General features: G+C 32.1%; 1 protein-coding gene and 1 long non-coding RNA gene across 3 annotated transcripts in view; one reads left to right on the top strand and one right to left on the bottom strand.

Annotated features, from left to right (window-relative positions):
* Positions 1-22,563, top strand: part of LOC119642038 (cadherin-99C) — a 164,799-nt gene that overhangs the window by 39,146 nt on the left and 103,090 nt on the right. Inside the window, exon 2 of one of the 2 annotated variants that reach the window (XM_038040998.1) lies at positions 232-1,828. The gene's annotated coding sequence lies outside the window, so the exon portion shown is untranslated. Of the gene's footprint in view, positions 1-231; positions 1,829-18,183; positions 18,359-22,563 lie in introns of those variants that run through there. The other variant, XM_038040999.1, reaches the window with a different exon arrangement.
* The window catches only part of LOC119642044, a 164,654-nt gene continuing 158,441 nt past the window's right edge, over positions 16,351-22,563 (bottom strand). The window contains exon 3 of the long non-coding RNA XR_005247925.1: positions 16,351-16,458. This is a non-coding gene — a long non-coding RNA (uncharacterized LOC119642044). The remainder of the gene's footprint in view (positions 16,459-22,563) is intronic.

Here is a 22,563-nt window from a genome sequence, read left to right as displayed (position 1 = left end):
GTATATGAAAAAATATGTTTGGTCTTATGTTACAGTTTGAATTATATTTGCTTGCAATACAACAAAAATAACAATAACAACTTTGGCCATAACAATAATGACAATAACAACAACAATACGATAAAACTTGAATTTAAAACAATTCAAATAAATTTATTAGTTTTTATTTTAAAATGTTTTTCTTTAATTTTTTTTTTTTTTTTTTTTAATTTTGCTTTTCCACGTTTGCAGGCATAATAGGCAAGAGCAACGAAAACTTTGCAACGGCAGCTGATACTGAAAAGTTAAACAAAATTATGGATAAGATTAAAACCGCAATTTTTGCAACAGCATCAACATCGACATCGACATCACTAGCACTAAACTTTGCCGCCGCCGCCACTGCTGCTGCTTCTGCTGCTGCTGCTGCCGCCACCATCATTAACAACAACAACAACAACAACATCATCATCTTTGCTACGAGCAGCCATCACAAAAGGGTTTACGGAATTTAAGCAAAAATCTTCAAGTTGGCAAAAACACGAGCAGGTTCATAAAAACAAAAATTTATGCCTACTGAAGAAAGCGAACTGACTGCAACTGCAAGCAAGCAAGCAAGCAAGCAAGCAAACAAGCAAGCAACTAACCAACCAACAATAACAACGAACGTAACGAAAAAATGCGCTGCTCAAGTTTATTAGAGTGCAACAGTTTTCTAAATGTTTGACCATAATTTGGTCAATGTGATTATCGTAAATTTCCGTGAAAAAATTTACAAAATATAAAAAGAGAGAAAAAGAGAGAGAAAAGAAAAGAAAAAAAAAAAAAGAAGAAAATATCTGTGAATACAGACAACAACAGAGTAAATACCACAAAGTTAAGTATCGTAAATTAGTGAGCGAGTACGTGAATACCTATGAATGTAAATAAGAAATGTGTAAAAATGCTGATGATATTTAGTAAAGCGCACTGCCAGCAACAGCCAAACGTCAATACGTTTACGCGATTCCTCAACGCAACTCAGTTAATGTCAATGTAGTCATCATCGACATCATCATCATCATCATCATCATCATTATTATTATTATTATTATTATTATTATTGTAGGCAAAGCCATCAGAAGGCATCGAGTATTGCATTGCATTACATATTAACAGTCGTTTCTTGTCCGTGCCAACGTAACTTAATATAAAAGTCGCCTCGGTGTCGCTGATTACGTTCGAACGTGTAACGCGCTTTAATAAGATCCTTTTTTTTTTATTATTTTTTGTTGTTGTTTTATTATTATTATTATTTTTCTTGTTTTGCCTTCGCGTTTTACATATGAGTTGAGTTTGTTGTGTAAATAAAATGCGTGCATAAATTATAATATAGAACTCAGTTAATATACATTTAGAGTGTTTGTGTTTGTGTTTGTATTTGTATTTGTGAGTGTGTTATGCTTTTGCCTCATTTGATTTGCAAGAGCGTAGGCATTATTATTTTAGCTGTGCCTTTTGTTTAGTTGTCACTATAAAGACTTGCATGTGAAACTATATAAGTCCGTGCATAAGGTTTTAAAAAAAAAAAAACCTCAATTTTATATAAACATACACTACCGATGCGAGAAATCCTTTTTCAACTTATTACTAAGTATCCTGGTTTATGATAATGTCTTGTTTTTATGGCTACATCGGGCAAAGCAAAATATAATTGGAAATTAGTCAAAGGGTATTAAACAACGTGCCACCAACAACATCACCTTTATCATTATTATCATCATTATCGGAACGTTAGTTCTCATTTCAGTCAACAGCAGCCGCTACAACAACCACCAACAACAAATTTATAAAATTTCAACACAAAAAGGTACGTGATAAAATTCATTTTCATTTTCTATAAAAATTGATTCTACCGACGAAACGTATAATAGCTTAAGTCAAATTAAATAAAACTCCTCCTCTTTTATATAGAATTACTATAGAGAAACAATGTAGCTTTAAAAGCAAGTAAGAAAGTCATGTTCACATCCACTATATGAATGCATATTGAACGTATTATGTTAACCCTTGAAGCATCAACACTATGATAAAAGCATTATTGGGCTTTTTACTTAGTAAGTCTATTCGCATGTCATCATCATCATCTTTGTGCGAAAAATAAAAGATGTGCCTCATCTGTTGAAATATTCGCGGCCGTAAGAGGACTTATTGCGAGCACCGCCTAAAGGGACTTTTACTACGCTGTAGATCATTATCTGCCACGATTTGTAAGGTTTACCGTTTTCTATATATCTATGGCGAGTGTTTTTATAAGTATACCCTTTGCCCATTTTCAAGCTTGACCTTTGATCGGTAAGTTTGAGCAAACTAATATCAAGTTTAGTTTAATGAACTTTACGCGAGGGACTTGTCCACATCGTATGCACATGGACACATAGCCAGACGAATGGGCGATATGAAACCTCGCATAGCTAAGGCTATTCAAAATTTTTGGCTGATCATGAATAACTAGATTTTCAGGAAACTTTGATACGCATATCATCTCTATACATCCTTATCTTTGCGTAGTGCAGCATCTTTGCAGCAAGTGCAGTAAAAATAAAAAAGACTTATAAACCCATTAGTTGTATCAATGAACCGATCAAGTTGTCGTTTTATTTTCAAGTTTTAGATAACACAAATAAAAATTGCGATCAAATGTTTATTATCTCTCACAGATTATCACAGATCCTAAAATTTGTATACACAGAGTTTCTTCACCGATATTCTCGGTTCATACCCACTTTCAAATTCAATCAATGTAACTAAATTATGAAAACATAGGTAAATCTTTAATATTTCGCTACAAAGAGAAGCTTTGAATGTGCGATCGCATTTATGTTCCGAATTAATCTTCCTGGACCTAAACCTAAATTAACGACATAGGTAGTCAAGTAAGTATGTATTGTATGTCGAATGGTATGTAAAACTTCTGCAGGTATACGCGCCATATGTTTGGTTGTTGCGAAGATAACGAAAAGATGCTCTCAGTTTGCGTGGTACTGTAGGCATCCCCTTCAAAGCATTTGGCCCATTTTCAATACCAACCAACCTACATGCAAGAACTTCCAAACTTCTGCCAAATTTGAAGAGCAGGTGATTTGCGACCAAGAGGTTGTTTACAACAAACATTGCACACAGGGACAGACGGACATACTTAAATCGATTTACAATTTAATGCTAATTTGATGCTTCCTTTTCGGCGTTGCATACGTTCTGACCAAACGAACATATATCGCTCCTTCTTCGTTGATGGATATAAAAAAACATGAGTTTCGTAAAACGTTTTACTTTTATGAATTCAAACATAAAAAAAAACAAAAAGAAAACGTTAACGTCTTTTATATGGTTATTACCCATAGTCATGGAGTTAATTATTTCTTTCGTCCATGTACCAAAAATAAATATTATTAATAAATTTTATGAAACTGCAAATTATGTGGTAGCTGCAGTTGACCAGCCAGTGCAATATAAAAAATGGCACAATTTTCCAATTATTATTTATAAAGTTAATCAGCAGATTTTTACAAATATATATATTTTAAATAATCATTTAAAGGTCATTATAAAGTTAATTTGGTTAATTGATAGGTAAAAATAATAACATTAAACGGAATGAAATAATAAAACAAAATTAACAATAAAAAAATTAAAATCGAAAATAATTGAAAACACTCCTTAGCACCTGATATAAAGCATTCGAGATGTTAGAACTGTGTGCGTGGTTTTGTTCTACGTATTAGTGACTGAAAGCACGAAAAAGATAAAATCTAGAAAACGACGTATATTTGATTAGCTTATGAACTTGATGCCTCTATTTAGAACCCTTAAGTTAAAGCGACTGAATTGATCGGAATAAATAGCTTGATGGCCAACGGGTTCAACGGGTACTTTCAGTTATTGAGATATGTTATCTTTGTTCGTTTTCATCTAAAACGGTGCACTTTTCGATACTGCTTTACCTATTCAATCGAGGCTTAGCGAAATCCTAGGAAACCTTATCTGAATTTAAAGAATACTCGGAAGCAGACATGGTTCAATCGAAAATTAGAGCGCGATGAATTCAAGCAATTGTCCACGCCTTTCTACGCCCACGTTCTATACATTCGCAGATTATTAGTAGGCTGCATCTTTCCTAGCACCTATTAATCCATCTAACTAACTTAATCTGCGCATAGATCCTTTGATCATCGGTCCGGTAAGTAGGTTAAGTTCTTAGCTTAAGTACACGAATCCCGGCTGAAATTGAATTGTGAAAGTTTGGAAAGTAAATGTTTCTGAATGAAAATGTCAATATCCTGGTGCCAAAAATTTCCCCTACCGATAGCATATATCGATTGAGAATATATATTAGGTAGCATTTCCAAATACTATTGGTAGTGAGCATTAAAAATTCGCCTTAGGATAAATATATTTATTTATCTTACTCGTTTTTAATGCATATAAACATGTTTGATACGTAATGGTGGTGGTCTTTAGGTAACCGTATGTAAATGCAATCGTTTTAATGGCATATAAAATGCAACTTGACTGCAAGCATATTGCAATAATAATAGTATATCCCTCAGTAGTTGCAAATTCTTTACTGAATTTTTGCCTTTCATTTATAAAACTAATAAAAATTATATTATTGTTATATACCATATCAGGGGATAATTATTTTAACATAAAAATTAAACCGAAATTATTATTATTATTATTATTCTTATTATTATTATTATTTTCTCATTCACTATAAAAATCATCACATTTTTTATTTTACTACCATTTAAAGTCGGGACAGTCGCACACAGACACAAAAACAACACATGGATTTTAATCTGAATATATAGAGAATATAAGAGAATTTTCTCTTCTTTTATTTAAATAAAATATCGATATTAATTAATATTAGATTGTGGTGACCAGGAGATTATTGTTAATAGCATTATCGAGACAAAAGCGGATAAAACGTTTATAGAATTTTTAACAACATTTTAAACAACTTTAAAGGTTATGTCAAACAAAATTTGTCAAGGAATTACATATTTCGGATCACCATGTTTGCAACATTCGCGAATAATCGAAAGAGATGCCATTAAATTTGCTTATATATGTTATGTATATAGCAATCCCGTTTGATTTTAGCAAATCTAATGCTAAAGTTATTAACTTTTCAAAAAAGTTGTCAATATTTAGATATTGCGTCGCAAATGGGCTCAGAGTTTTCTAATTCAAAATAATCGTATGCAATCCGATCATATAGAGGCCTACAATAACTGACTGACTCAGGAATGTCTGAAAATTTTTCTTCAAAATGACCCCTATCATCTTTGCACCTATCTACAGTTAATCAATTTTTTTACGATTTTTTCCAGTCTTCCAGTTGAATGGATGCCGCATTCCCTTTAGTACAAATACATCTCCTTTTTAATTGTTTGAATTGCAACTGTCCATTGCTTTGATTCTTATATCTACTCCGCATCTTGCTTCTTAATCCTGGTTAAGCTTTTTTCAAGTCCTTTCTTTCTCCCTTTTCCTTTCCTTTCCTTTGTTTTTGCCATCTTTACAATATCGCAACGATATCACATTCTTTATATAGAAAGTAGGCAATAAAGTATAAATATATCTAACACAAGAAAGTAGGCAATGATTTTTGCAAAGAAAGGAAATTCACTTATACCAAATATAACCTTAGTATTGCGAGAATTTGAGAACTTGTTTTCGAAGAAAAAAAGAAAATTTGCATAATTGCTCACTATCAGTAACCACAAGTGAACATTTTTTCGCACTTGAAAGGATTGTTGAATTTTATTATTGATCGGTCGATTATGTCAGTTTGTCATGAAAGCCAAAAGTTGATATAAAATGTTAGCGAATGTTTTCGGTTAAAATTCGCATCTCTAGTCTGCAAAAATCTTGTCTCGAATCATATGATAGGGATAAGTAAAACAACTTGTCAACAGTTAAAAGAAAAAATTAAATACTAAATGCGAGCTACGGACATACGACTTAGTTATCAATTTTGGATTGTTGGCAAGGTCCTGCAAATATTGGAGCAGTACGTGGTTAGTTGCCATTGAAAGCTTACTCAACAATTTAAAAAATTTACAAAATATAAGAAAGATGTTTTCGCTTACATGAAGAGAAAGCTAAGTGATGTTAAGGGCATTTCGCACGAACCTAAACGAATAAAAAGACTTTACTACAACGAATGTTGTCAGCATTTAAGTTACACTTTGCATATGCATTACAAGCTAATTTACGTTATAAATTAAGTTCATATTTAAATAATTTCGACTAGAGATTTATTAAACATTTACTAACTAACTTGTAGATTGCATAATATGTATGTGTAAAGAGTTAATAATTTCCTGGCGAAGATCTCCCACATCGACTCGATCAACGTAACGCAATTGCTCATCGTATAGTTAAACAAAAGTATATATAGAGAATGTAGATATATTTGAGTAAAGAAAGCAACGCCTACTCTAACGTTCACACATGGCTACAGACGTTTTTAGCAATTTAAGCAAAATTTGTTTTTTCTTTAACCGTAGCTAATGACTTCATAACGCAAACACAACAAAATAAAGACATAAACTACTCACTCAGTCACTTGTGTCGTACACTTCTTACAAGCGTGATGAATTGTTTCGCTAAACTTAAATGAATACCGTAAACTTAACCGCTATAACAAAATGCCCGTTAAATGCATAAATAACCAAACATTTTGCATACTTTCACTAAAGCAAAAAAAAAAAAAAAAAAAAAAAATGGGGGAAAAGAAAAACACAAATGTTATATTTTTATATTTCCGCGTTCGAGAATTTTGTGTGATTGGCTTTCTGATCCTCTCTCTCTCTCTCTTTCTCTCCCTCTCTCCTAGTCAGTCATCTTACATAAGCATAGTGTTTCTAGATATTGTTATTGTTATTATTATTATTGCATGATTTCGTCTCATAAATCCTTCTCGATATGATGTTAAACAAGCAAGTTTAAAACCTAAGGACAAACACGAATCGTAAACATATCCAGTTACCAGGGAGTAATAGGTAAGGGATCTTAACATGCAGTTCTCCTACTCAAACTCTTATCCGGTGCACATTTACATTTTGCTCACCCCACACATCACACACACATATATATATATATATATATATATATATATATGTTTTTCTTGTTGCCTATATTGACAATCATTAAGATTACCTAGATACAAAGTGCATATGTGTGTGTGCAGACTCGCCATCACACATTTTACTTTAGTAAAAATGTTGTTGCATTTACATACAGTACAATATTTTACGGCCTAAGGCTAAGTCTATGCGAATCTGTTAATGTTTTTTTCTTTCGTTTTTTTTTGTTGATTTTATATTTATTTATCAAATAAAGACATTACGTTTGTGTGTTTATACGATTTAAGTTAATTATGATTTAATATGGTTTTCGGCCATTTAATACCGCAATCAACTGACGGATAATTTAAATGCCGCTCATAAAATATTCTTTTTTATGTATTCGCATACATTTTGTCATTTTCGTTTCGTTTTATCGGAGCCGGTCAAGGAGAATGTTTTCTTGTTTCTCTGTCAACAATTTTTGAACACCAATAATTATGATATCTGATAATGGTTAAATGGTAGATGGAAAAATATATATATATGCATGTATTTGAAAGAAACCACCCACAAACTTCTCGAAATTGTTATCAAAGAGTTAAAGCATTGTGTCAAAAATCTATTAATTAGGAAATGATTTCTTAGTAAACATGCCCCAGTGGATAGAGTAACAAGCGGAAACAAACTGACCAACTACTGCTTCTACGCATAACTGAATAAAGGCTGCCAAACTGAGTTTTGAGGAAAGGTTGCCTTAAAGCAGCCCAACAGTCAAAAGTAAAGTGAGTTATAACGAACTCTGTGGCCGCTAAGACAACTTCAACGTTGACTTATCCCTGGAGTAGGTGATATCACTACCTATTAGTCGACAAAAACGAGGTGCACTACGGAGATGAAAATATCCGCGGAAACCTCATTAATCCTTTCCTTTTACAGTATTCTTTTCGAACGCTACTAATGCTTTATATTGAGTCGGGGAAACCCTCGTCATATATGTATACTCAACTCAGAAAAAATTTTCTTTGCCCATCACACTAATGCTAAACTAATACTGAGGGTTAGAGGTATTTGACATGAATCTAGCGGACTGACTCTCTCTATGAAATCTTTAGACAATGTTATCTGACACTTCTCACACTTAAGCTATGCAACGAAACATTTATTAACAATAATAAGCCACGCAATCCGACATCAGAGACAACACCAAACCTAAATCAGATACTTTCCCGTTTATGGCAATCATCGCATTTCTTATGGCATCACGCGGCAGCGGTAGTAAAATTAGGAAAGTATTTTTTTAATCAACTTTTAGACGGCCTCGAGAAATATATTTACAAAAGTTTTATATTAAAATCTTCAAATTTCAGGCATATGCTTGTTATGAAGCTAGTTATAGATGGACTATGCCCGATTTTCCACTTCATAGTTTTTTATCCCAACTTATGTAGGCATGAGCTTTGCTACCTCCTAACAGAACAGACTGGACAGACAGACCGAAGGACACAGAATCGGCCATACTCACTATTATTACTGTCTATGTACAGATAGTAATAACTAATACATACATTATTTGTCCCACCTCTATACAGATAGTGATAGCTAAGATGACACAAGAGCTTATACTCAAAAGTAAATATATCTCGCGGTATTTAATATATGCATATACTGAGCTCTGAAAAACGAAACAAATCTCGGCTTTAATTTAATATATGTAGGTTGATTGTGTAGAGGTATAAACATTTTCGTAAAATTTATTTATTAATGGACCAGTCGATTAAGAGTTAAAGGACATGAAAACTCTTAGAAAAACCTAACTTCTCCTCATAATTTATCATACTTAACTTGGTATTCTACGCATATGAGGGACAAGCACGTGATTGAGATGAGCCCATGGTATCGTAATATCATTTTTGTAAAAATTGTGATTTTTCTCTAAGAGCACACACACACACATACACACACACACACACGCACACTGCATAGTAAATATACAGTGATGCCAAACAAATGGGACTGCGCTCTAGACAAAAGCTAGGCTACGCATATTTTCGCGTTTTACCCAAGATAGTGCTGCCTTCTGGCGATTTCGTTTAACAGAATTTTACCGAACTCATTTATGACTATAGTAAATTTAACATTTTTTCTCTCAACAAACGTCCCGCACTAACCAAAAGTTTTTATTATGAATGTTAACCTAATTTGAGATTTGCATGAAAAAAAAAAAATTAAGAAATTATTCTCGCTTGGAAAATTTGATGATTTGACGACTCGACAAGAGTCTTGATACCGCTTATTATACGAATTTAAATAGAACAACTTAAACGAATTTACGAATACATACATAAATGCATAGGAGTATATACCATACATATAAAATATAAAATTAAATCGCCTTTCTTTTTACCCATAAGCATTTCTCTTTAGATAAGAAAATGTAAAAATGTATCGCACATGACCGTATTTTCCTATTTGTACCGTTTTCAATTTGATTGCCATAAAAATAAAAACTAAGAAAATAAATATATGGAAAATAAAATAACACACAAATACGGTAGTAACAATTTTATGTTATATGATACATTATCATTAAATTTTTTCTTTACCATGGTGAACACTTAGTGAAAGACAGAAGAAAGAGATGAAAAACAAAAAAACTCATATAATTTTGCAAACAAATGGAGCTAAACAAACAGGATTTATATTGTTGGTTGGTTGGTTGGTCGGTTGGTCGGCCTGTCGATTGGTCGGTCGGTCGGTCGGTCTGTCGATCGGTCCGCCAGTTTATGTCGGAATACAGTGATACCACAATAGTGGTTAAAGCATTAATTCTATAGCGATCTTTAACTGACCCACTTTCAATGTTTGCACATTACCAACACACACATTCGCTTCAATGACATTCATATAGACGCACACAAACATACATACATATATACGTACATACATACATACATACATACATACTTCTTTACAAAGTTTTAGACACATACTATAAATGTCTTACTGATCACCTTTTGTAGGCTTCAATTTCAATTTTAGAAAGCTTAAAAGCTTCGTATGTATGCAATGCCAATGTTCAAAGAGTTTTTTTATGCATTTTATCATTTTTTCTAAAGAGTGACTATAGAAGCAGAAGACTTATAGTCTTCTGTTGTTATACAACCGCATACACACATACATATAAAAACAAAGTTGAAAAAAAAAAACAACACAAAACAAAGCAAAAAAAAAAAAAAAAACAAAAACACAACAATAAGATATAGAAGTGAAGAAAATACCTTAAAATGGTAGAAAGCAATAAAACAAATAAATATTTTATTTGAAGACACTCTATAAGTGCAAGCGATGCTTAAATTTTGATAACAATAAAGAAAAATTGAGAGAAAGATAAAGTTTTTCAACATCACGACTTGTGAAGTTTTTCTCCTCTTACGGTTTTTTTCTTTCCCTTCTTTCTTTCCCCTCCTCCCCCCGCCGCCCTGGGTTTATCTATTGATTTCCAATTCCAGAAAAGAAATTGTAGGTGAAAATGTTAAATGTTTGCTGTTTGTTGTTTGTTGTTTGTGGCCACATGAAGTGTTTTATTTGTAACTGTGTACGTGATTTCTTCCCATATTGTTTGTTTCGTCTATCTTATGCACAAGTATTGAAATTGATAAATTATTATGTCAGGCCAGGTACAAACTTGGCGCTCTATAGAGTTCAAGATTTATAGAATATACATATTATAAAAAGTTTATATGACCTATAAATGGAATTCATATAATAATAGAAAAACAAAAATTGATCATCACGTCATTATCTTGCTGAGATTTGGGATTCGCGTAAAAGGAAATTAAAATATATAAATAGATGTTTGTAGCATGTAGTATGTATGTATATAGTATGTCAGTTAAGAGCCCAAAACACGAGCCCATGACTTCATTTAATCACTGTCATGTCTTAATTAGGCAAATTTGCACAAAGAAAGACAACTTTATTTTCCAACAACAATTTATTTCAAGTGAAAAAGAAGAAGAAATATCTTATTACACTCAAATGCATAAATTTTGCTCAATTATAGAAAATATTTATTTATTCAATGAAAGTACTTTAGTTAGATGAGTAAATTGTTAGAAATGAAATAGAAAAGAATAAAAACATTGCCTTATATCTAAAGAATTTTCTAGAAAAGACATCACTCACGTAAATGGTAGGGCAAGTTGCTAAACTAAAAAATGTTTAACTTAAAGCAAAAGCTAGGATCAAATATTAACACTTTTCATTGCATGGCTTTTACGATAAACGAACGATAAATGCATCATTCATCCAGTAACTTCCCCAGTTAGCTTCGGAGATCTTAGTTGTTGTATATTCAAGAAGGGCTTTTTGAATCAAGTCTTAGGAGTGAAACTTCATCTGTGTGGAATCATTACACATTTTAGCTTAGGGCTTAATAGATGCGTTGTTTCCCTTTTTAGATCAAGGGAAAAAATTTCATCACTAGAAAATAGATAAAAACGCTACGTTAGGGCACGGCTCACTATAAAATGACTTTTGCAAATAAGATGTGATATGGGAATCGGTCGAAAAACTAGTTCGATCCAAGCCATTCCGAATAGTGTTGGTCCTTGGGTTAAAATACGTGACCTACAGGTTGACCGCAAGAAAAAGTTAATAGGCCGGACAGACGGACAGGTTTAAATCGATTCAAAAATAATTGCATATCGTTCGGTATAATAAAAGTTGGATCCATCTCAGGTCATTCGCAATGTTTCATATACTCGCCCTAACTTAACTAACTTAAGGTGAACTTATAGATTAATGTTTTTTCTTTCTTTTAACTATGTTTTCTAATACACAAGCAAATACCTTTAGGAAGTCCTTAAGGTCATTTTATTTATTTATTTGTTTATTTACTTACACATGAATAGTGACTTTTCAAATTTAGTGGGATACGTACACTCCACTCCCGAATTTTATTTTATTGTGCGCTTTTTGACAGTAATCAAAGCTTCACGTGTTTTAGTGAGCTGGGCGATTTTTTGTTATCGGAAAAAGTGGAATAAAGGGTCTGCGTTAGATTTTCGGTTAAAAATAATATCAACTCCTCCAACTCACTTAAAATGTTGACTGTGGCATTTGCCAAATCTACTACGAGGGAGAAAAGTGGTACAAGTTCTTCACAAAAGGCCGAGAAAATGTTAAAGAGCATGTTCATTTAGGACGGCTCAGGATGTCCGTAATTTTTTGGCCAAAAACAAGATCGACTGAGGCATTAGTCACTAGATTCACTAATTTTCCTGTTAGGATATCCTGCAAGAATGGCATCGGTGTTGCCATTTTTCAATACTCTTTAAAGATAACATTCCTCAAGCACTTGAATGCGTACTCAGTAACCTTCTCGAGGCCATCTTTAATTCGAAACTAAACAATATGCCTCTGGTTAAGACTATTGCAGTTATTTTCCCCTGTAAAGAGTTGACAGTGCGATCAAAACGAAAACATAACGAAGACTACCATAGGTAGACTTTAAATTTATTTTGCTTACTTTTGCGGAATTTCGATAGAAAAACGAATTTCTTTCTAGAATGAAGGAAGTCGTTTGTAACAAAACTACTGCGCAAAACCTGACAGAGGGCAAAGGCATGGGTAAATAAAGCCCTGCTGAAGACTAGATACTAGTAGTAGTAGTAGTAGTTGTAGTAGTAGTAGATTGCTAACAGCTTTTCCTGCGATCGATTGAACTTAATAATAAATTAAATATGCAGTTATCTTCGGTTATAATCGTTATATTACCGATAAAGCGAAATAGTTTTGAGGAAAAACTACGTCATTCAATGATTAATTTTCTCCTACATAGTTATTTTAAATAAAACCTACACGATTAATATCGCGACCATAACTCTGTCAACTATTATCAAAGATTGATCAAAACCATTAGGAAAATGTATTTAAATGAAATATTTTCGTCGAAAATCGTCAAAAATTATATATCGAATTTTGCATTTTATAGATCCCACACATTTGCATGGCAAAGCCAAAAGGCTTTTAATAGAGTTTGAGTGTTTTTCAAGAGGTTTACTTACTCTACGCTAATGGTGAATGAATAACTGCAACACAAAAACAACAAAAACAACAAAAGCAACAATAAACTTACGATATAGATATCAAGTAGTCTAACACTTTCAAACGATTTTATTGTTTATGCCAAACTACTACTATATGTCAGTCACACCTTTCGCTTTTTGTTTTTTGTACTTGTATTTTATTTTTATTTTAACTTTAACTTTAACTTGATACGTATACCCGACTAAGCAACTGGCTAACCAATCAAATAATGAAAACCATAAACAAAATGATTGCTGTAATTTGTTGGCATGGTTTGACATTATAACAATATTTGTTATAAAAGCATAAAAAGCAAAGAAAAGCAAAGAAAAGAAAAAAAAAAGAAAAAAGTTTATTACCTTTTTTTTTTGTTTGCCATTTTGCCATTGATATCATTTGCCAGTATATATATATATATATATATATATATATATAACATAGAAACATATAACTAATAACTAAGAAAACAAAACACTGTTTGCTAAATATAGTGTAGGAGTTGCGTACAAACAAACGAAGAAACGAAGAAACAAATAAACGAAAATAGCAATAACATCATGTGCTGCCTACTAAATGAACTGCAAGAAAATTATGTAAATGAAACGTTTTTGTTTTTTTTTCTTATTTGTTCTCATATTGTCGCAATTATTGTTGTTGTTGCATTTGAGGTGATATTGAAAACCCATTAAGTCTATTTAGAAAAGAAAAAATTGTCATTTCGAATTTAAAGTAATGCCGAAATGTTCGATATGCGTATGGGTATGTGTATCTCTTTGACATATGATATGTGTGAATATTGGAGAGTCAGAATATTGGTAACAGTGATTTAATTTTGAAGGTTACATAGGGGCTTGTTTATACTTATTTATACACATTGTTATGCTTAATTCTTGTTTATTTTTCTTTCAATTTTCAAAAAATTATGCTGCGACAATTGTTACCAAAGCAGATAGCAATACATAGATTATCAAGGATTAAGGTCAGTCAGCCACCGGTAGTCAATTGCATTTTGGTTGTTTTTTTTTTTTTACATTTGTTGTTATGCCTTTTGAATCTATTTTAAATTTTTTTTATATAAATTGTCTTGACAATAATACATTGTGTGATTAATTGAGTGTCTGTCTGTGTATGTGCGTTTAACTTGTTTGATTAATAATCAGTATGCTCATGTCAATGTATTATGTATTTTTTGTTTTTTGCTTTTTTTTTCTGTTTGCAATATTTTTAAGGATTAATTCAACCTTTGATTTTTGAGTGTGTATGTAGAGAGATAAGAGATTATGTTAACGATGACTCATAACTAAGAGAATACGAAAAGTTGTAAGCATTCACTTCCTGCACGTGTAGATTCACATCGACTATATTAACTTTTTATACATACATACACATATACATACATTTACTATTTCTGGTCGTTCGTTAGGCTTTCGTTTAGATCACTTTTCTAAGGAATGTTTTAATTGTTTGTTCATTTCTTCAATTTCTTAAGGGAAAAATGTGTACGAACTGCCCCCTCCTGGAAGAAAGATTTAAGCAAAGACATAGAAGACGAACAGTTGAAGAAAAATACAGCTTTTCCCCCGTAGTGAAATCGGTTATCGCCTATAGTATAATGGTAGCTATTAAGATGTATCTTTCAGAGAAAATGCAGAAGTTTTACGTACGCCGCAAGAAAGCGACGAATCAAACTTCTGTGAAATTGCATGACGTCTACAGCGTAATATTATCCCCAATAAAAGTTACTAATCCTTCCGAATCACGATCCTGCAATCAACATATACAACCGAGTAAAGCTGTAGATTTGCATTCAACTCAGCAATGTTCCGGTTTAAGTTATCCTAGTTAACCTTTTTTAGTGTGTCAAGTCTACTCATTCAATTAACTGTTTCACAGTTTTTACAATGTAGTAGTAATCGTCTTTGTTACCAAAAGATATATAAAATCGATTTTAAAACAAGGTTAATATAAAAGAAAATTTCTCACTCAGCAATATTTCCATTTCCTTCCAGCTATTTGACTCGATCTACATTTTAAAGCTCTATGTTCAACTAATCAGATCAGAAATTCATAGTCATATCCATTTGGAAGTAAGATATTTTAATAACAAAATTATTAGTAACCTGAACGTTTCTTTTTTTTAACTATATTCAAATCTTTTAGCTTAAAATCTCCAACTTCCTTAAAGTTTTAAATTTCTTGGTTTAAATAATTATTTTTTGAACATTTCTGTTTGCAGATAAAAAGCTTCAGATTTTTAAACAACACTACGCTGAATAGGTTTAAAAAACTAACAGCGCTTCTGGTTGCAATTAGCGATCAAAAGCTTTTAAAGACTCTCTAAAAGACTTAGGTGTCTTTTTAGAAACAAGTAAGCACATTATAGTCGACCAAGGCCGATCATTAAATACCCTACACCACATTGTCTAACAAACACAATTCTCATTTTTATTAAAGAATACAAAAATTATATCTTGTTTCTTTATAAAGAGGGAAGATGGCGCAAACCGCAACCTAATATAGTACAAGTTTTATCCTTACATAGAGCAGGATCCAAAAATAGGTGCAAATTTTGTAGAGTTCATTTTTGTGCTAAATTACTATTATGCGTAAATTTTCATCACCACATATTAACGCTTAGACTTCTCTGCTCTAATTGAAAATTATACCTTTTCGCCGTATGAAGTTTAGTTTTCGTTATATGAGAAAAGGTTCGAAAATTGCCCCAGCCGGACCAAAGTATTCATACCAATTTAGAATGCCGAAATACTTAGCCGCTTTTGCGGAGAAATTTTGAAAATTGAAATTTTTTCCCATATATACGACTTTTCAGAATAGGGCGTTATATAGAGATTTGTCGAAAAAGTGGAGCGACCCAAACCGTTTGCGATAGCATTCGGACTTGGCTCAAAATATATCACTGTACCAAGTTTCAGCAAAATTTCTGCAAATGGCGATCTACAGCTTGAATACAAATTTACATGGACAAACGGACAGACAGACTTAGTTCAATTCAGACTATGATTCTGAATCGATCGGTATAATAAAAAGTAGGTTTCTCTGCGTAGGTCTTTCTGCGTGTTACATACATCCCCACTTACTTAATATACCACAAATGGTGTAGGGTACAACAGCTATTTTACAATTGTTTGCTAGATAAATGATTTGGTTTTCTAAAAAGAATACAAAAATATATTGAGTTACTTACATTAACTTGGAATTGTCGTCGCCTATCTGCACCAAGAGCGAAACGTGTCTGCCATTTGAAAACCTTAAAAAAATAAAAAGGAAATTATAGCTAAAGTTCCATTTTAATGCAATGATTATAGCGAAAATTTGCCGAGATGGTATTTAATTCGATAAAATAAATACTAAAATTTAGAAAATGTATTATGTAATATCGTTCACTAGGAAAGCTTTCTGAAATTTCGAATATATTTTCAAAAAATGAAAAATGAAAAACCTTCGACAATACCACTACCTAACGGTTTATTAAAAATTCTAAAGAAAGACGCTGTTTAACAGGTAAACTCATGCCTAGATCATAACATATTGAAAATCTGATTTAAAACATTACTACGCTCCCAGCGAGAGTTGGGATTTATTAACCTCCTTACTTAATAGACATTTCTTAACCATAATTATACGATAAAATAAAAAACACTAATTTCACAATAAAGAGACCAAGTGTCGGATCACTCGAACTTAGTTTTAAATTTTGTGTTCATGGATCCCGCGACTATTAACGAGCAAGACGTTGATAACTCTCGATAGCTTATGAATTTTGCTCGATATCGAATGCAAAATAATTGTCAACTGAGCCCTAGTTTTGAGAATGCTTGCAAGGAAAAAACACTAACATCTGTCTTTTATAAGTTAGACAGTTTCTTTAGCAAAGGTATTTAATATCATTGTACTCCAAGTCACTTGTAATGCAAGGGTATTTTAAGTTTGTGCGGATTTATGCTACACGCAAAAGTGCTTAAGATAAGTCCACCTTTTATTATATCGATCGATTCAAAGTCACTTTCTAAATCGATTTAAATCTGTCTATCCCTCGGTCCATTTTGTATTCTTTTGTTATTCCTATTGGCGGCAATTTTCGAGATTTCTTGATGAAGTTTGATGCACTGACGTATTTGGATCAGTGAACGAATGCTATTTCATACGGTTCGTATCGGACAGCTTTTTCGACCGCTTACCACATAACCGTTTATTTTCATGCATGACTACAGGCGGTGTACGATATGTAAATCGCCTACACTGTTCTTATTTATTTCAAGGATGTACTCGCCTAAATGACAAAATTATTACAAAAAAAACTTTGTATTACTACAGCTACAGCTGCACGCTGTAGCTTTTCATGAAACGACTCTATTGATTGATAAATGATAGATAACTTCATCAGATATCTGATCCAAATTTTACTAACTAAAATTATATGTTACCGGGTATCGTTTAACTTTAAATTATTAAATAATTGAAAATAAATTAAAAATATTAAAAAAATATTAAAAATTACTTTGTTTTTTCTTTTTTTTTTTTACGTAAATGAATTGCTTTTTCAAACTTTATTTAACGTTTCAATACCTTCTTACGAGACAAATATTGATTGAAACTCATTTAAATACGAAATACAGCTGTTAATAAGAAAAACCTGATGGCTTTCGTAAGTCGGGTAAGTAAGTTAAAGAAAAAAAAAAAAAAAAAATGCAAAACAGCCTAAGTTGTCAGTTAGTTGTGTTGGAGCAGTTAAAGAAACAAAAAAAAAGAAAAAAAGAAACGAAAAAAAAAAGAGACAAAAAAATCTACATAAAAATTTATGTTGTTTTCCTCAATCTCTAATTGCCAACACAGGCGTAGGTACTAAAAACGGGGCAGGGATTTGAGAAAATGCATTTTTGGTTATTTATGGTTTTTAGATAATAAAAAATTGAGTAAAAAGTAACAAACAAAAAAATTATGAAAATATTATGCAAATTTGTTTTGTTTTTCTTTTTATTTTTCATTTTTGCTTTAGACAAAAGCAACAACGCAAAAAAGTCGTTTGGGCGATTTGATAATGATTTGCTAAAGTGTTATATTGGCATTATATAGCAAATGTGAAAAACAATGCATAAGCTTATGTTGCTTGGATTTATATAATGAAGGAACAAACAACAACAAATTTAACACACATGAGAGTTATGTGTAATTTTTATTATGATTATTTCTTTTTTGGTTTTATTTTTTTTTTTTTTTTTTTTTTTAATATCCACAACCAAAGGCTATATATATATAGGTGTATTAAAGTTCTCCTATGCTGCTGCAAACGCTCTAAAATATACGTATAGAGGAATTAATTTATTTTTGCACTCAAATAGCTTAAGATATAGAGTTAGTTTAAATCCGTTGTTTGTCAGTTCGCCTATCCTTATGCGCGTGTAATGTTAGATTGCCAGGAATCGTAAAAAAACAAAAAAAAAAAAAAAAACTAAAACGCGACATACACAATGTTATTGGCTAGATAGTGTTTCGCATTCGACTTGAGCCGCAGATGAATAACGCCAGCAAATGTTTGGAGACTGTAAAGAGATATACAAAGAAAAAGATATCGAAATATTTCGATTAATAATTTCCAAGCTTTAATAGGGTCTGATCAAAACTTTGCCGAATCGGTTTATCACATTTATCTTGATTAACAAAATATCGAAAATTTTCCCTCATTATACGTTTACTTTGGTTGTTGGTGGGTAACCAATATTCGTTTCAAAGTGAATATAATTTCAATGCGCGTTTTTTTTTTTTTTTTTTTTTTTTTTTTGGTAGCAACGTAACAATATAACAAAACTAGATTTTAAATAGAAATAATTTATAAATTATGCATAACTGTGTTCTGTGTTTAAATTTTTCCAGAACAGGTTTCGTAATCGTTACTGTAAAGGCGTTACAGACAGACCACCATCAACATCAGTACGAGTTCAACCGTTTACTGTATTTTGCATGCATTGTCTATTTGATTGATCGATTGCCTCTATCAAAACTGGCATTAAAACAAAAGGTTTCAAAATATTGTTTGATTGCATGTTTGCACTGCACCATAATCGCCTTATTATGTGAATTAATCTAAGGACGGGGCTATATAAACACTTTTTAGAATTTATATAAAAAAAAAACAAAAAAAAAAAAAAAAAAAAAAAAACAGAAAAACAGAAAAAAACTTCAAAAATGCAATAAATATTAATTTTTCTATTTTTTCTATTATCAACGTTTGAAGTATTGTTTTTCTTTCAGTTTCACAACCGCTTGTACGATATAAATTATTTCGTGCAATTGATTTTTAATGAAAATGTTTAAATTGATTTTGTAATTCATATATCATTTTCGAATAGCTTTTCTAGAATGATTTTGAAAATAAAAATACATAAATAGCACGTAAGAAAGTTATTTTTAGCGGAGACCGAGTCCCCCCTCATACCCACCCACCACTATATTTTTCGCATTCTGCTCCCCGAGCTCTTTTACTTGATACCCATATCATCATATCGTATTCATTTTAGAATTAACCCATTCTTAGGCAGATGATCCATCTTCATTGAAGGGATGTACAAAATAGTTTTAAACACTCGGTCTTGTTTGCCTTATGATAAACAAGCATAGAACTTCAAAAAAGTAAAAAAAAAACAAAATTTAATCACTTGTGTCGACATGAGGTATACTTTCCATTTTTGCACGTAAGGGGAAGAGTGCTCCATGAAGTAAATTTGGAAAATTTCAGCCTTCTAGCTCCGAGTAATAAGCAAAAATCCAAAAAAAACGGAGTTGTATTCACTTTACGCTACACTAGGCGCTTTTGTTCCGACCGATATTCTGACTGATATTCAATACCAACCCGCTTCCTATGTTTCTACTAAATTTAAAGTCGATATCTTCATTTTTGCGACCAGGGGAGTGCCAATAATACACACCACACAGACGGACAGACATGGGTAAATCAACTGAGAATTTCAGGAGTATACATACTTTACGTCTGCCTATGAATCTCCCTTTTTGGGTGTTACATATATTAAGGGAAAAAGCCAAATGACTATACCTCCCTTTTACAGTGACGAATATAATATAATAATTTTCTTTCTTGTTTCGTTTGGGTAGAATTTAAAAGAGAAATGATTGTCTTTTGTTAGGTTCCTGATTAGAAATCATACCTGAAGCATTGAATTAATTAGTTATCACTATCATCGCGCTTTGCTTTGCAAAGCAAACTAAGTTTTATCTTTGGTTATAGCTTACATTACATCTCTCCAACATATTCTCTCGACATGCGGTATTTATTTACAATTGATAAAACCTTCGAGGGGTAAAGCTGTTCGCCTTCTTTATTTAAGATAAGATTCTGTTTAACACGAGCGGGTTTGGGCAATCACCCAATCCAAAAACTACTGACGCCATTTCAACGTTTACAAAATGTACTTGATCAACATAAGCACCTGTTCGTCCGTCTGTCCATTCATTGAAATCACAATTATGACCTCAAGAATTAGCTTTAAGTGGAACTAAGATGATTTCACATTTTTCTTTGTTACTCTCTTCACGTTCAACTATAAAGCTTCGACAATTTTTTGCCTTGTCCTTAACTAGATATTGAAAGTGGGATGTTTATAGCTTATAACGTTAAGCTTGACCTCCGACTATCCCACCAGTATGACAATCTGACTAAAACATCTGTTATGCCCCCAATAAGGACAAGACAGTAGAAAGTTAATGTTATTTATGTGCTAGAAAATTGTCTGCAAATATGATTTGATATATCTATGATGCAATTTGGCACGATATGCAATACACGACATAAATACTTGGTACTGTTTCTAATTTATAATTTCCGCGGAGCAAAGAGATAAATTTTTAAGGTAAGAAGAATGCTATCAATAGGCAAGTAATAAGTGTAAGACGATTAGACCTAAGGTGAACGTCATTTTTTTTCTCTGGTTCAATAGTGACAGCATGATTTCAGGTACAGTTTCCGCCAAGTTGTCAAAACTTCACCTCACATCAAGAAGATGTGAGGTGAACAGGAGCTTTTTTAACGATAACAATTTCGGGCGGACTATCCGTACCGCCGTCCTCGCAAGACACGGGTGAACTTGTTTAAACTAATTCAGAATTTTAAGACAGTCAAGAGTATCTCTTTTTAGTATCTCTAGCGGATGTCCCCCCACCCCCGTATAAGAGAGTTAAGAGAGTGCCCTCTTCATTGCAATTACCCAATTCTCATTAAGATCAATCTAAAAGAATTTTATCCACGTAAGAGAAGAAAATCTTAATAGCTTAGAGAATTTTTAATGGTTATTAAGAAAACTTTTACATGTAGCTACTCTTCCCGAATAGTTAACAACTTTTAAATCATTGCATTCGATTACGGTTGCTGTTGCTGTTGCTGTTCAACGTTATTTCATTCATTCATGTGTCAAGAAAAATATGGTCTTTTTTTTTTTTTTTTTTTCTTTAACATATAATGTTGATCTCCAGCACTTAATATCATCTACTATCAGCAAATTTCTCATAATTTTCTGACACTAGCAGAAAAGAATAAAAATATAAAAATATAAAAATATGAAAAAAAAAAACTCTATATGTAATTCCTTTTCGTGGTTACATTGTGGCCAACCTTAATGCAGAATAATGGAAGCCATAGTCGAGGGGATATGAAACCTGAAATTACTTCCACACTTTGGTTTTCGTTGCTTTTTTTTTTTTGTTTTTGTTGTTTTTGCTTCTTTTTTTTTTTTTTTTCTTCTCTAATCAGCAAAAAAATATCAATGGGAAAGTTTTATGCTGCCAGGCTTATTATAACCTGTGTTTACCGGTGTTTTTCTCAAAAGACACACGAACAGCCAATCTGACGGTGACTTGTTGGTTATTTGAGCCTCAGTCTCAGTTGTTTGCGGTTATATGTTATTGCTATTCTTGGCAAAGGTGATAAAATTGCTGCTAAATTTCGAGGAAGGTGTGATTTGGGTTTTGTTTTGTTTTTTTTTTTTTTTTTCATTTTTCTGTTTATTAAGTGCAAACAAATGCATGAAGATTCGTTAAGTGCATCAGTCCGCTCGTAACACCGAGAATGATAATTGAAAGATTTTGCAAATTTGTATAGATCGAATGATCAATGCGAGATAAAGGGCGCCATGTTCACTTTACTCCTCATTCCAGATTTGATCAGCTTGGTTTTGTACTTATCTGCCCTCTTATCGGGGCCATTAAAATATTCCATGTAAATACGCATGCTAATGATACTATTAAGCCTTTTTTCAAGTCTTCTTAAGCTTTTTTTTGTAATTTTCATTTCAACGATTAATTAGGAAATTTTTGAAATTTTTCAAATTCTTAATCCTAGTACGAG

The sequence above is a fragment of the Glossina fuscipes genome, unplaced genomic scaffold (genome assembly GCF_014805625.2).
Source record: "Glossina fuscipes isolate IAEA_lab_2018 unplaced genomic scaffold, Yale_Gfus_2 204, whole genome shotgun sequence".
Classification (NCBI taxonomy): Eukaryota; Metazoa; Arthropoda; class Insecta; order Diptera; family Glossinidae; genus Glossina; species Glossina fuscipes.
Note: the sequence above shows the minus strand (reverse complement) of the source record. Positions and strands in the feature narration are given on the sequence as shown.